At 30.4% G+C, this 14,983-nt stretch overlaps 1 protein-coding gene across 1 annotated transcript in view; it reads right to left on the bottom strand.

The window, feature by feature from the left end:
• LOC132939242 (AF4/FMR2 family member lilli-like) overlaps positions 1-5,300 on the bottom strand; it is a 63,381-nt gene extending 58,081 nt beyond the window's left edge. Inside the window, exon 1 of the mRNA XM_061006316.1 lies at positions 4,702-5,300. The gene's annotated coding sequence lies outside the window, so the exon portion shown is untranslated. The remainder of the gene's footprint in view (positions 1-4,701) is intronic.
• Positions 5,301-14,983: the final 9,683 nt, after the last annotated feature.

Here is a 14,983-nt window from a genome sequence, read left to right as displayed (position 1 = left end):
TTATTTTTTTAAAGACATTCTAAGTTATAATAACTCGTTAATAAAAAATATGGTTATATTTTTTTTGTGTTATATTATATTATATTATATTATCAAATCATGCGTAAATATGCATGACAATTTTTAACTAGCATCACAAATCTTACTTATGATGATTGCGTATTAATATATATTTTGTTGTTTATAGAACTTTCTTAGATCTTAAAATTATCAAATTTTACTACCACTTATTTTTATTTTATGTATTCAAAGCTTATTGAATAATATATATATATGTTATAGTGTGAATCAATTTTATGATATTGATGATAATTTGATGAATGTAGGTATAATAAATGGTTATTTTTATTATGCACATGTTTCGTATTTAGGACTTATATTGCCAACAATATTTTGTATGATAATAAAAACCGAGATAAAAACGTATACCTACCTATTACTAGTAAATCTCTGAAGATCTATATAATTGTACGCACCAAAAAGATTTTTATCTTTGTCTAAAAAATACTTTTCCAATTAGATTATATGAGTTAATTTTACTATCTATAAAATATTACTGTAGTATCAAACTTAAAATGTGTTTTCTAATTTAGATAAAACATATACATTTTATAATTTTTTGATTGAATAATAATGTAGTGAATAATTATAATCACGATTATAGCAAAGTGAGCTCGAAAGTGAGGTATTATATTTATTTAATTTAACAAAGTATTAAGTACATTACCAATTTTATTATGTAACTACAAATTACAATAGCAATGATATTAAGCTACATATTATATTATTTTTAATTTGATGTTTTTTTTTTTAAACTGCCTAGGTTGAATTTTTATAAAATTTTTTTTGAACCGTTAAAATTATCTGTTTTAAAGGTAGGTACCTACACCACAAATTATCTATACATAGTTCATTCCATATTAAATCTTACTCAAAACTATTTTCTAAACGAATTACTTGAAATATTTATATTTTATAACGTTTTTTGAATATGGGCATCTGCCAAATATATTTATCTTGTCACATCCATCAAGGCGTAACTTTATACTTAATTGGAGAATTCAAACTTTGAAACACCGTCTGGGTTATTGCGGTCGAGGTGTACACTGCAGCCTACCGACTACAACATTAAAACCCGAATTGAGCTATTCTTCAACCAATATAACATGGGTTATAATAGTGTATTATGCTCTTTACTAATTTACTATAATATAGCGACATTAAGCTGCAAGCTCGACTGCAAGTGTAGGACAAACGGGTGACAGGGCGCGTCAACCGTCATCACAAGAGTGTATATTACTTACGGATATGAAGTCTTTAAAATGAAAAATTCATTTTAAACATAAACACATACGCCGACCAGCAACAGTTAACATCATTGGGTTAACGTTCCTTCACTCACGGCGACAGCAGTCTCGTTTTACTCGTATAGTCGTAAAGTAGCTATATTATGGTCGTTCATTCGTAATAGTTAAAAAAAAAAACCAGCCGCTACCGTTACCACTACACCATCTTCCGAATACTACCGTCGTCTTTATTATTATTATTACATATTACGATAAACATAATATTATTATATTTGCGTTGATCATTTTGGGCCTATAAGAAGTAGGTATACACATGTGTATAGGTACATCGATCGCGCGGCGAGTGAAACGAGTGAGAGGGGAGAGCATGCATAAGCTCGTGTGTATACATATATAATACATTATACACATAATATAATATTGGCGCCATGTCTACACGAAAGATAAAAACAACTTAAGTTGCGTAATTGCCTACGGGCAGTTTAATAACGCTTTTGCTCTTCGGCAATAAAACGTATATAATATGGTAATTGCCCTAGGATTGTATACGAACGAAAAAAACACCGCTTGACAATCAAGGGTGAAATCCCAGAGAAAAAGGGTTATATTGGAGGGGACAATAATTATTTTTTGACCACTTGTATCCGTAAACATCAAATAATCAATTTTCGTCGTGTTATCGTCGGTCATGTGCGACCGGTCCGACGCCATGTGATATTATATAGGTAGTGATAATCCTGTTTGGCGCCAAATTAAGTAGTCACAATTCCAGTGAGTATTTTAACTGCAGAGGTTCCAATGCAAGTCAGTCACAAGCCATGATTACAACACTAACAGCGAACGAACAATTAATAATTAAAAACTGATATGAATAAGATTCTCGACAAGATCATAATTAATATAATCGAATCAAGTATATAGGTACGTGCAATTTTCGACACGATTCTATAAAACCGACTTGTATGCAGAATTCTTTTATAACGTAGTTATGGTGGTAGGTATCTACTAATATCTACTTGATTATATTATATACAACTAACATAATAGCTAGGTCTATAATTTTATAAATTGCCTACTCGTTTACCGTGTACTTATAAAATATATACAATTATAAAATAATTTTAACCTTTTTGACACAAACCCATTGTTAAATAACTAAAATAAATAGTAACTTAATTAATGTATGGGTATAATATTTTACGTATCACCGTTTAAAAATCTAGGTAAGTACAATCATCAAAAATGGGTTAATAATTTACAGAATACACAGAAATTCTTATCTAATAAAGGTATCCATTTGTACTTAAAATTTAAAAAAAAACAATTAAAAATATTTTTATTTATTCAACAGATTAGTCCTTGGATTTAAACAAAAAATTGGACAATGTCCATGTACTTAAATAATATAACAAAATATAGGTATATTTTCGTTTAAACTATAATAATTTTAATTTGTTTGAAATATTCATCATAGGTTTGTTTTTTTAGTAAGAATTGTATGATATACATGTAAAATAATCGAAATAAACAGCAGTTCGGGTGCAATCCCAAATTTAAATGAAGGTCTCCACGGTCAGTTCATTTCATAGACAGGTGGAACCTTGACTTCAGATACACCAGCATTTATATTTTTAGTTTAGAAATACATAACACATAGGGACAATTTTTCTTTTTTATTAATATTTTACGGTGATACACCTATCTAAGTATATTTTCTTCGTATAAATAAATAACAATTAATTAATTAAAACAACATATTAAGCTTGAATAAGTTTATAGTAACCCGAAAATACTGAGTAATTAGGTAGCACCCCTGTAAATATATTATTTATATCTACTTTATAACATAGACACAATTTAACATCAAGTATCAAGATAAAAACGATTTTTTTACTTTTCAGCACACAATATTTTTTTTAACAAGTTATGCTACTGTATTCAATAATATTATTACCTAACTAATATAGTAATACAGTCCATTATATCGGAATATTTTATCATTTTTGAACATTTAATAAGATTCATTTTTATTATATTTATGTCAGTCATTTTTTTTTACTTGTTGTATTAACAAATACAGATTGAAAATTTTCCGGATAAAAAAAAAACATATTATAAGAGTTACAGAATTAAATCATCCATATTATATAGGTATCCATATGTATAGGAAATAAACATATTATATTATTATTATGTACAATTTAAATAGTTATATATTATAAATTCCTAATTTGGTTAGGTTAAGTTCATTTGATAGACGAAAAATATTGCCTGTTATAATATTGTTACTACGCTATAGGTACATTATAATTCTTAATATTATACTTTAATATTTGGACGATAATAATTATAAAGGTCTCCGAAGGTTAAAAAAAATCGCCCTACAAACCATGTCGCACGATCGATTTGACGTTATTAATAATTCATTAAAAACCAAACGTAAAATCGGAACAATGACTAGTTGTTTTTCGCGTAGTATATATTGTCGTCGTAGACAATATTATTTTAAACGTGTCCTGCGATGCGTGCAGCGGTGTCTCGACGTAGTGTTATATTATTATTATGGTCGTTTACATGTGTTGAAATAAAAAGAGAAGTGTATAGCTGGTAGGTTGGTCTATAATATACAACGACTGAATGACGTACACTTGCACCGGTGCAGTTTTTCATACAAATCGCGTTTCTCAATTAAATCGGCCTTACAAAATAATTATTGCGTCTCTCGCAGAACGTTTTTCGAAACATAGGTAATAGGTAGTGCAATCGAACATAAAACCAGTTTCGAAAAATCACGTCGCTAGCAAAAGCTTTTAACTTCCCCTGTCACGCGACCTTAACACTTTGATGTTCTGTTTCCTATAATATAATATCAAAACCGGTGAAATGATATTTCCTGTTTGTCGACGATGAATCGACAATAAAACCCGCCAAAACGCAACACACGCGGTTATATCCAGTGACAAAATATCGAATGGATAAAAATCGTACAAAGTCGACTGGAAGATAAAAAATTACTTCTCGGGGACATTGGATATTAATAATCCTACTAAACATATTTTCAGAAAACAATTTTCTCCCCTCGAATTTACCTCCTACATACCGATTAACGACGAAAAAGGTCACCGGCTCCCGAGTTGACTAAGTTTAATTCCCGATTGTCGGCGACATAATATATTCCGAGTACCTAACTATTTATTATAATAATAACAACGATAGGTACCCAACTACCCAACTACGATAATAATATTATTATGTAATAACATGATATCATAACGTACCTACCTATTTATTATAGCATTGATTAAACTAATCATAATATTTCATTTAATAATATATTAATACACTCTAGAGTGGTACAATGTCGGCGCTGTATTAAGTATTATGAAAAACTCACGTTTCTTCGACGGGGTGTATGGCTTGTGCTGCGCACTGAGTGCAATTATTGTCGTATTATCCAAAACGTCGACAGGTAAGTGCACCGGTGAACGGGCAATGGAAACAACGGCAACGCGGATGAACGTATAGGTAAATAACGATCGCCGCGGACGCAGTCGATGATATTATTTCGCACCGTCGACCGACTGCCGCCGATTCGTCAGAGGGGTGGATAACCGATAGGAACCGGTTGGACTTTTTCGGCAATCGATAAATTAAAAATACTATCGTTCTGTATTATTATCCGTGTTGTCTGTGATCGCGACTGACGTTTGGAAAACCGTCGCACTACGGGCACGTTTGAAATTCGAATCGATAACCCGCGTGGGCACGAGACCAGAAAGACTAAATAAACGAAGCACTGCGCGCGAAAAATTCTCTCGGTCGACAAGCCCTGTGAGAGGGACAAAATATTCTAATTACGATTTATTATAATATTATATCACACAGTAAACGATATTATATGGGCAGTGCGTGCGTGCGCGCGCTTGTTCGAACCAGCCGGTCGCGATACGTATCGGTGTGCGCACTGACTGTCGTCTGCGTGCGTGTGTGCGTCGGCCGGCGAGCGAACGTTTTGGCCGGAAGGTCAGCTGATTAGAAAGAAAGTACCTGCCGCCGCAGTGGTGGGAGTCACGCGACGTCGATCGAGTACCGCTGTGCGCTTATAAAATTATTATTTATTATATTATTATTATTATATATTTTATTACTATGGTACGTCTACATTCAGCGAAATGTTGCTATTATTGTTATATTGTTTGATATTGTTATATTGTTTGTTGTTGTTATTATATGCAATATTGGGCATTAGAGCTTCACCTCCCTCCCCGCCGATGGATTCGTACGCGTTTGCATATTTTTTTTTCCGGTCCATCTGCAATATGCCAAGCGAGCACGTTGTTCGTTTGACGGCCGCAACGTCAAACGAATTTTATTCAAAAAACAAATTCAAAATACGCGGTATTTTATTTTATCGAAGTTATAGCGCGGGCCGCAGGGATCACACGTACCTACGCAATGTAGAATTATAGACTATAGTATTCATTAAAGTAAACGTGGTATACCTATAAATAACAGGACCTACCCTACACGCGGGTATAGCGTATACACAGTATTTGTACGAAGTCCGTGTTTATAGACTACTAGACGCATTACGTAATATGATTTTACACAAATTTGTTTTTCGTGCCAACTGCAGTAAGTGCGGTAACTCGCGGTTTGCATCTATCCACCGAATTCACACTCTACCCAGTTATTTTTTCGGTTGTCGGCTTCACTTCATACAATACCTGTGGGCGGGGGCAGCTGCAGATCTAATATAAATTTTTAAATTTGGCTCATCCATCATGAATAAACGGATACTTGATAATTTCTCCACTGCACGGAAAATCATTAAATCATAGATGTGCTTCTGCGAGTACTTGTAGTTCATAGGTATTCATGATTCAATGTTTTTCCGTGCAGCGGAAAAAATATCAAGTAGCATGCTAAGCACGCTAGCGAAAATTTAACAAAGCGCATCCACTTCAGTGCGGATGCTATCGAATAGATGGGAAACTTATATGTTCGCTTGTGATCAATACCTTACGCCAAATAAGAGAAGATATGGAAATCATAAATTATCAAAGCCTACAATCTATAACCAAATTTAATAATTATACAAATTAATTATACTTTTTTACATATTATCTTTAGATATATTATTTACATCACTAAAAATATAAGCAACATTGTAATGTGTGTTCACTGATCATTATCGAAAAATATAAATATATTTAGTCCTAGCCAGTAGGTTAGTAATACTTAATATACTTACTAATTAGTAATTACTACAATCTATTACTTGCCTAATTATATATTTATACTTTATATGATGCAACCAATTGCAGGTTTTTTGATAATGTGATAACTGATTAGTGATAAGTTTCGTACAATGTATATAAATATATACTAATATCATAGACCTTTTACTTATAGACCGGCCCATCCTATACCAAAAGCATTGATAGTCGTGAGCCGACATGGCGCAGCGATGCAGCCCGTTTAGTATAAATATATAGTATGGTCGTATGGTCGTATGGATATAGGTATAATTATATTATATTTATTTTGTACCTTATCAAAAGAGAGTAACACAGTAACCGAAAAGCGCCAACTATCTTGACTTGGTGGAAACGTGAAGAGGGCTTGTCTATTAGTAAAATGTCTATGACTGAATAATATCATTGATTGTGAATGATGATTATTATAACATTATTATTCATAACCAATGCTAATGTGCTAAAATGTATTAAGTAGTAGTAGTGGTTCATTCATTCTATATTATTACTACCTATGGCGGAAAACCATTATGCGTAACGTACTAATATGCACATTATGTCAAATCATAAAATATAAACTAATAATTAAATATTAAGAATAATAATAATAATATCAGTGACTGATATGTATCTTATAGACTACCTCGATACGCCGCCGATCTTTAGGAAAAAATAGTGACGACGGCTCTCAAATGTTTTGACAGAATGTCGTTGCACTGCACACTATACTATAGAATACTTGCGGACGTCTTTAAAAATGATTTAATCTAGATATGTTTCAAAATTCAGAAGGCCTTATGGACGTGATGAAAACGGTCGGTTGCGACGGTTTCAGCTTTCCTTGGAAGTAAGGTTTAAGATTGACTTGGCAGTGAATATCGCGTACGCAAGGAGTGCATTAGACGATAATAAAAACGTGGATAGGACGATTATCATCAGCGATCACTGATTAATGATTCCAACTGAGGCCAAATAAGTGTATAATATCCATGTCGAGTATTGACTTTAAATACATACATAATCATATTACAAAAAAATGTAAACAAACGGCCTCAATGTATTATCACTTCACAACTACAAAAATATTGTGGACACATCTGTGAATTGAATATGTCCCATCCATGTTTTTATTATCTATCGCCAGAGGTTACCACGCGTGGTTGAATTATAGGTAAGGCAAACCAACGGTTCACACGTGACACGTGGTAACCGCAAAAGTCATGGCGGAAATAATTGTCGTGGATGGCGATGCAAAAACGGTTGGTGACAAGATTCTCGGCTGAAAGGTCATCGCACTACCCCTACACGTATTTCGTATACCAATTTATTTTAGAAACTCGAAAACTAGGACGAAAAAACGGTATGTTTGGCTGAAAATATGACATGTTCGACTGAAAACGAGATCGTACATGAATGGCGGTAGCATAGTTCGCGAGCTGGTTTATACCGGTCATTTCAGGCGACCTTATACCACGAATTTAAAACTTCACTGGGTTTTGCGAACGCGCGCCGGTTGCGATGGTCAGCACGTCACAAGAGTTGCGGTCACGGATAAAAAGAACATTTAAACGGATCTGATATCACTGCATCAGCATTTATCAATTTGTATGATTTAGCGGTACCTACTGTACGATTATAGTTATGAATCTCTGAAACTCGTAATTTCCATATTAATTTTCTTTAGAATACAATACTTCTATACCTATTTTGTTATGGTACCTGTAATACGTAGTATGTAAAGTTACCGGAGACACTGTGACTGACAGTAAATTTCGTAGTCATTCGCGGTTAGTGGTAACCCATTCGCGAATACTGCAGTAGTTACTATAGAGGTACTTAATAAACACAATACAGATCGTCGACCGCCGTGAGCTGCCAAGATTATGACGTTTCGGGCTACGCACCAAGGTAAGACGCACATTAGTCACCAGCTACGGAATTTTATTTACTGGAGGATATTACACCTATTGGAGGGGATATCATAAACTATAATAGGTATGGGCTTTGTGCGTAAAAAAATCCATATATCCTGCACCAAATTGTTAATTGCACCGCCGGCCGTATGGTTGAGCGACACGGACCAGTGGTAGGTATGGTGTAGCTGGCAAAGTAATTTCCCGACAACGGCTGTAGCGCGACATTCACGATGAAAAAATATCTTTACACTGTCTAGTCACGAAGTTGAGACAAACATTCATCCGTCTGTAAATAACATTGAAATAAATCAGTTTACACACCAACGACGACAGTAATAATATGTTATCATCCTACGAACTCTGGACCTACGACAAAATACACCGACCATATTGTTATATTGTTTTATATAGATGCACCCCTGTAAAATGCACTATAAAAGGTAGGTATTGGTTAGGTCAGGTATAGGTATATACTATATTATACTGTTATAATGACTAGAGATAATGACAAATATTTTAATAGAGATCGAATTAGCTTTTTTATCAACAGTTAAATGGTGAATCATCATCAACTGATTGGTTCACAGTGCCTGTTGGTTTTTTAAGCCATTATATTTTGTACTTCGAACGAAACCAAACGCGTTTATGTAAACATAATAGGCTTGAGGTTTTTTTTTTCGAAAAACCATGTATCACAATAATTTTGTTTTTATCATTGAAACAATATAAACACCTGTCAACAAAAGAACGTATTTCAAACGAATTACTAACGAATTAAATGGTGCCAATTGTTTCGTTACATTTAAATAAATACAAAAAATAGAATAAAAACGATAATTAAAAAATGATAATATTATGTACTATTACTTTTCCCGGTATTACTAAATTGATAAAATTACCTAAAAAGACTTTATCGATTGTCGTCCAAATGCATACTAATTACGTGCTAATTTTTAATTAGATAAATAATTCAGACATTTAAATATTTCACTTGGTGGTGTAAGGATGGCGTTACGTTAATCCATCTACCTGTGATTTAAAATTTTTTATTTAAAAAACTCGTGACTATGGACAGTATATGAGTCCTGCAAATCCTTAAAATGCTTATGCAAATGCATGCTTATTATTTGTATTCATATTTGTTAAATGGAGTAGGTGGCATTGTAACAAAGGCCTAACTAGAAAATCTATATGATTGTAATTCACTCGGGATTTAAAGTTTAAAAAAAGGAAACTTTTTTTCGTAAAAGTAGACAATATGTATTACCTAAGTTAATAAAAAATCAATTATATTTATAAAATTGTAAATACTCAGATCCAAATCAGAAAAATGTGTGTAACGTACTTTTTATAATAAAGTTCAATGTTTAAAGTATCAGATAAAAATTAAAATATGAATTATGATGTCTGTTTAAATTTTTTTATTATTTTTATTTGTAGGTAGAATATAATTTGCATAATCAACAACTCTGAATAATTTACAACGTCGATGCTTATTTATTATAGTTATTACTTAGTAGTTACTAGTTACCCACTACTATTCAATCAAAGTTAACAAAAATAATCATATAACTAATATAAATATTCAATAAAATACCTCAATTATTTAAAATTTGTTTATAAGTTATATACATTTTAGATTCCGAATGGATCGATAAATGTATTTGTTTTACAATGTGTGTGTGTTTTTTTTTAAATTTTTTGGTTGTCCTTGTGTACACCATAACTAGTGTAATCGAAATAATGCTTCGATTTTCAACTTCAGTATCTTGTTCGATGGGAAAGTGAATCAAGTTGGTGCATTGGGGAGGGTAAATATTCCCAGTAATTTTCAAAAGTGCCGAGAAAAAATGTATGTTCTTACCTTGAGATTGAAGTAAAACATAATATTATGTCTCATAGTATTTATAGATAATAATTATATTAATATCACTACTAATCCAGTACATTAACTATTGAACTACCCATGCAAGTATCCTACATCTACAAGACATAATACACCATTGTACATTTAAATAAATTGCATTTATTTTTAAATAGAGTTTTAAATAAGTTACCCTTTATAGTTTATGGAATATGAGTAGAACAGTAGGTAGGCACAAACATTTTCATCTTGGCGGCTTAACTATAATATTTTGTAATAAAAAAATATATTATCTTTTCTAATTTGATAAACACTGTTATTACCAACATTAACCCTTACATCAAGTCTCTAACTTAATATTAATATCTTTAATTTTATTAGTTTCAAATTGCAGTTGGGGTTTTCTACATTATAGTTGAAAAATTGATTGCATGGAAAACCATTCTGTTTTTGTGCATTTAGTAAAGGAAAATTGTACTTATTACTTTATTTATTTTATATGATAAATTATGTAGAGTTGTCTAAGAAGTAAGAACATAATATGATAATAATTTAAACAATACGGAAGGCAATATTTAAATAATTAATCTAACTGTTAAAATCCGTCCTATAGTACTTACAGAACCCGCCGATAAGTTTAAATTTATTTTACCTTTTTCACCTTTTTGAACAGAGAACCGGTGGATGGAACTGCTTTCACATTGCTTCGACGTAAGTCTAAATTTATTTATAATCACTAGTATGTATAATAGATTTTGTATACCTATTTACAATAAACACAACTATTTGTCATTTGTCAACACTTGTGATGATTAATATTATATTATAATATAATATATTAAGTTAAATCTAATTATTACTTTGGGGGACCAAAATTAAAAATTCCAAGTACCTTCTTTGCTTAGTATAAATTGGGAAAAGCAAAAAAAAAAAATTTTGAGGAAAACGTGAATTTTTACGCAAAAACAGTTCACAATAAATCGATTTTCTTATTTTGTTGTAATTCAAAAACTAATAAGTAATAACCGTAGATACTTGCAATTTTCACTAACCACTAATTGTTTGAATTATAGCATTTCCATGCTAGGCTTGCTTGTACCTACTCCTGGTTTCCGATTAGACCTAACGCGTCTATCTCTATAATATCCTATGTAATCTGAAGATAGCATGGTATAACTAACTGGATTCTATAATTCTATAGGTCTGTAGTAGGTTATGTTCATTCATTCATCGAGGTCCTTTTTCTAATCAGATCGTTAGTAAATTAACATTAGGTGTAAATAATTGTTTATAATTGTATGACGCAATGTGTCTAGCGTAGTATAAGCACAGGAACTAAAATCATCGCCTAATATCAAGTTTTTGTATTCCGAGGATTAACAACGTACCTACAACGAAATCATTTATACAAGGTAAGCAGGAACTTATCAGTGTATATTTTTATTTATTTATAATTTTAGGCAATTAGATAAGTAATTCGATGGCTGAATGCTTGATTATTCGATCAGAGTATTGATAGCTTTTTTTCTATATTATTTAAATTTAACAATTTTTTTTATATATCAATTTAGTTTTGTAAATTAAATGAATATTGAATAGATATGGATAAATCTAGATGAATCGATGTTCACAAATGTAGAAATAAATAAGTGATAAAACAATCTACTGTCAGTTGTCACCTATGTTGTCACTGTACATTGTACAAAAATAATCGTCCGTTGATAACGAACCAAAATAATGTAAACCGATTACTTTAAAATGAACTCGTGAAAATATACCTTTGTTATAAATGTATAATATTGACTATTGTACACATAAGTATGAAATGAGAATTAATTATCTTCCATATGTCATGACTCATGACGACCGTGAAAATACTGTATAACTGTTAAACTGTACAATATATAGGTATAATAACTTTGGTGTTTTTTTTATAAAGATAAAACCTAAGGTATATTAACGATTTGTATTATATTAAATAACTTTTGTTAGAACATTAACCTTTACTTAATATATATCTTTCCCCCATTGACACAATAAAATCATTGATGACAACAATAATTATTTTACCTGTAGTACCTAACCTTAGAAATGATAATATAGTTTAACAATGGGTATGGATTGGGTTTAAGTTGATTGTATAACCCAAGCATAAAGCAGTACCCGTACTTAATGCCAAACGAATGCATTTTTAAGATTTGAAAAGACTACAATATAATATACCAAACTATTTAAACATGCTGTAAAACTGTTTTCTGGCCAAATAAAAATTTTATTTAAAAAAATACGATAGTAGTATACTATAACAAAATTTGATATACATTTTATTGTATATTATTTATCTACTATTTCTTCTATCCAGAGATGGTTTGTACTTTGTAATTTATATGAACAAATTAGAGTTTATAATATACTCAGAAGTTTTGAAAAAATTGAATTATTATTATTAATCTTTTTATTTTAATTATTTTAGGTTATTAATTTGGTTTTTAGTTATTATTATTATTATTTTTGGCATGATACATTGAAAATAACTATTTACAAAATTACATAATATATTATACCTATAAGAATACTTTTATAATACTATGAATTATTATGCATAGTGTTTAAAAGCAGGGCCTGATTTAGGCATTTTGTGGCCTTAGGCAAAATAAAAAACATGGTCCCTTGTCAACAGTAGCGTTTATAGCCCCCCCCCCCCGCCACAAACGAGTTGTATAAAACAAAATAATAATTTATATCAATTAAGTATTTACTTATACATTTCACAAATATAATTATAATGTTATACATTTTTTATCTCTACAGGCTACAGATTTCTTGTACCTATTATTTATTAATTAATATATATATATTTATTATTGATATTGAAAACAAAATTTAAACATTTCTTTTTTTATATTATTTATTAACTGTAATAAACAATACATTTTTATATTTATAATAGAAATAATTAATAAGTTATTTTATAATATTACTTTTCTTACTTTTTTTAAAGCAAATTCATTTGTTATGTCATCGAAGTTTAAAGAAGATGTAAAATCGCTTTCTATTGATGGTAAAACTAAGTTATCAATTCTTTCTTATTAAAAATAGACTTTTATTTATTTTCATTTACATTTTACGCTGGATTAATTATTTAATTTTTTTGAAATATTATATGTTTCTTATATTTATTTTATACGATGAAAGTAGTATTCTAAAAAAAAAAAAAATAATGTTCATAAAAATCTGAGGCCCTCTAATAACGGGGGCCATAGGCAGTTGCCTATTCTGCCTTACGGTAAATATGGTCCTGTTTAAAAGTATATCATATTATAACTTATAAGTTATAAGTACTTAAACCCACATAAATGCATAATATTTCACGTATTAAAAGGGTTAAAATTATGACGTTTAACCAAATGGCTAATACCTAGGTCCTAGATTCTTATACAACTTTATTTGAAACATATTGTATGTAATTAACATAATTTAGACATTATAATATATATTTTTTTTTTTAGAAAACTTACAATCTGTTCTTATTTACAAGTTTACAGCACAATATCTAAGTCAATAAGTAGAACCATTATGACAGTATTATATAATATGATAAAAATAAAATAACGACACGATGAGGGAAGCTATCAATCTACAGAACTCTTCAAAACCAAATAACTAATTAATCTGAGCTATTAGAGATATATCGACCACAACGCCTTATGAAACGACGTGGAGGGTTTTCGGGATGGTGTGAGTGAGTGCTCGTAAAAAAATTTAATTTCATAAAAAAAATTAACTTGAACGCATTAAAAAAAAATGTGATAGTACATTTCAAAATTGTTTTAATTCCAGTAAGAAAAAACTAATGAAGAACCTTGTATTTAAGTTTCGTGCATTAGGTATTTAAATTCAATATAATATTATAAACAAGATTGTTTTGAAATGTTCGTTTATCTAACGTTTTATTATAATTTATAATATTATTATATATTGATATTCGATTCTATAACTGTAGTAATTTATACAACATAATTAATACACAAGATTTCTAATGTAGGAATCACCTACCTTGTTATTTAAAAAATTGTCTAAAATATTTGTTCCAATAGGTTTTAGATTATTTGAGAGAGTTATGTAATTTTCTTCTATACGATATTGCATACTTGTATTTCAATATGTAAATGAATAATCGTGACCGACAACAAATAGATATTTAAATATCAATATTGTCAATTTCTGTTGGAAAAAAAAATAATGAATGAATAATTTAGGAAGCTGTTTATTGATAAAACCATTTATAACCTTTAAGTAATCCTTGAACTTAATTCAACGAGATAATTTTTTATTTTTGCAAGAATAGACTTTGTTTATTTGTATTTCTTTAGAATACAAATTATTTTATTTTGTTATCTGGTAAGAACAACAATAATAGTTATCAATTACTATATTCAACCATAAATAGTAAATGGCAATATTTATTGGTGTAGGTATCTTATATATTAAATGCATTAATTTTTCAAGTATAAACTGATCTTGGCGTCAGGAGCTTGGCGTTAGAACATCAAGACCAGTACCGCAAAAAACACAGGAATAACACCAAGGGCAATGCCCCGATAAAAGGCCTCATTACTCATAGGCTACTCTATGTAC

The sequence above is a fragment of the Metopolophium dirhodum genome, chromosome 2 (assembly GCF_019925205.1).
Source record: "Metopolophium dirhodum isolate CAU chromosome 2, ASM1992520v1, whole genome shotgun sequence".
NCBI classification, from domain to species: Eukaryota; Metazoa; Arthropoda; class Insecta; order Hemiptera; family Aphididae; genus Metopolophium; species Metopolophium dirhodum.
This window is presented reverse-complemented; position numbering and strand designations above follow the sequence as displayed.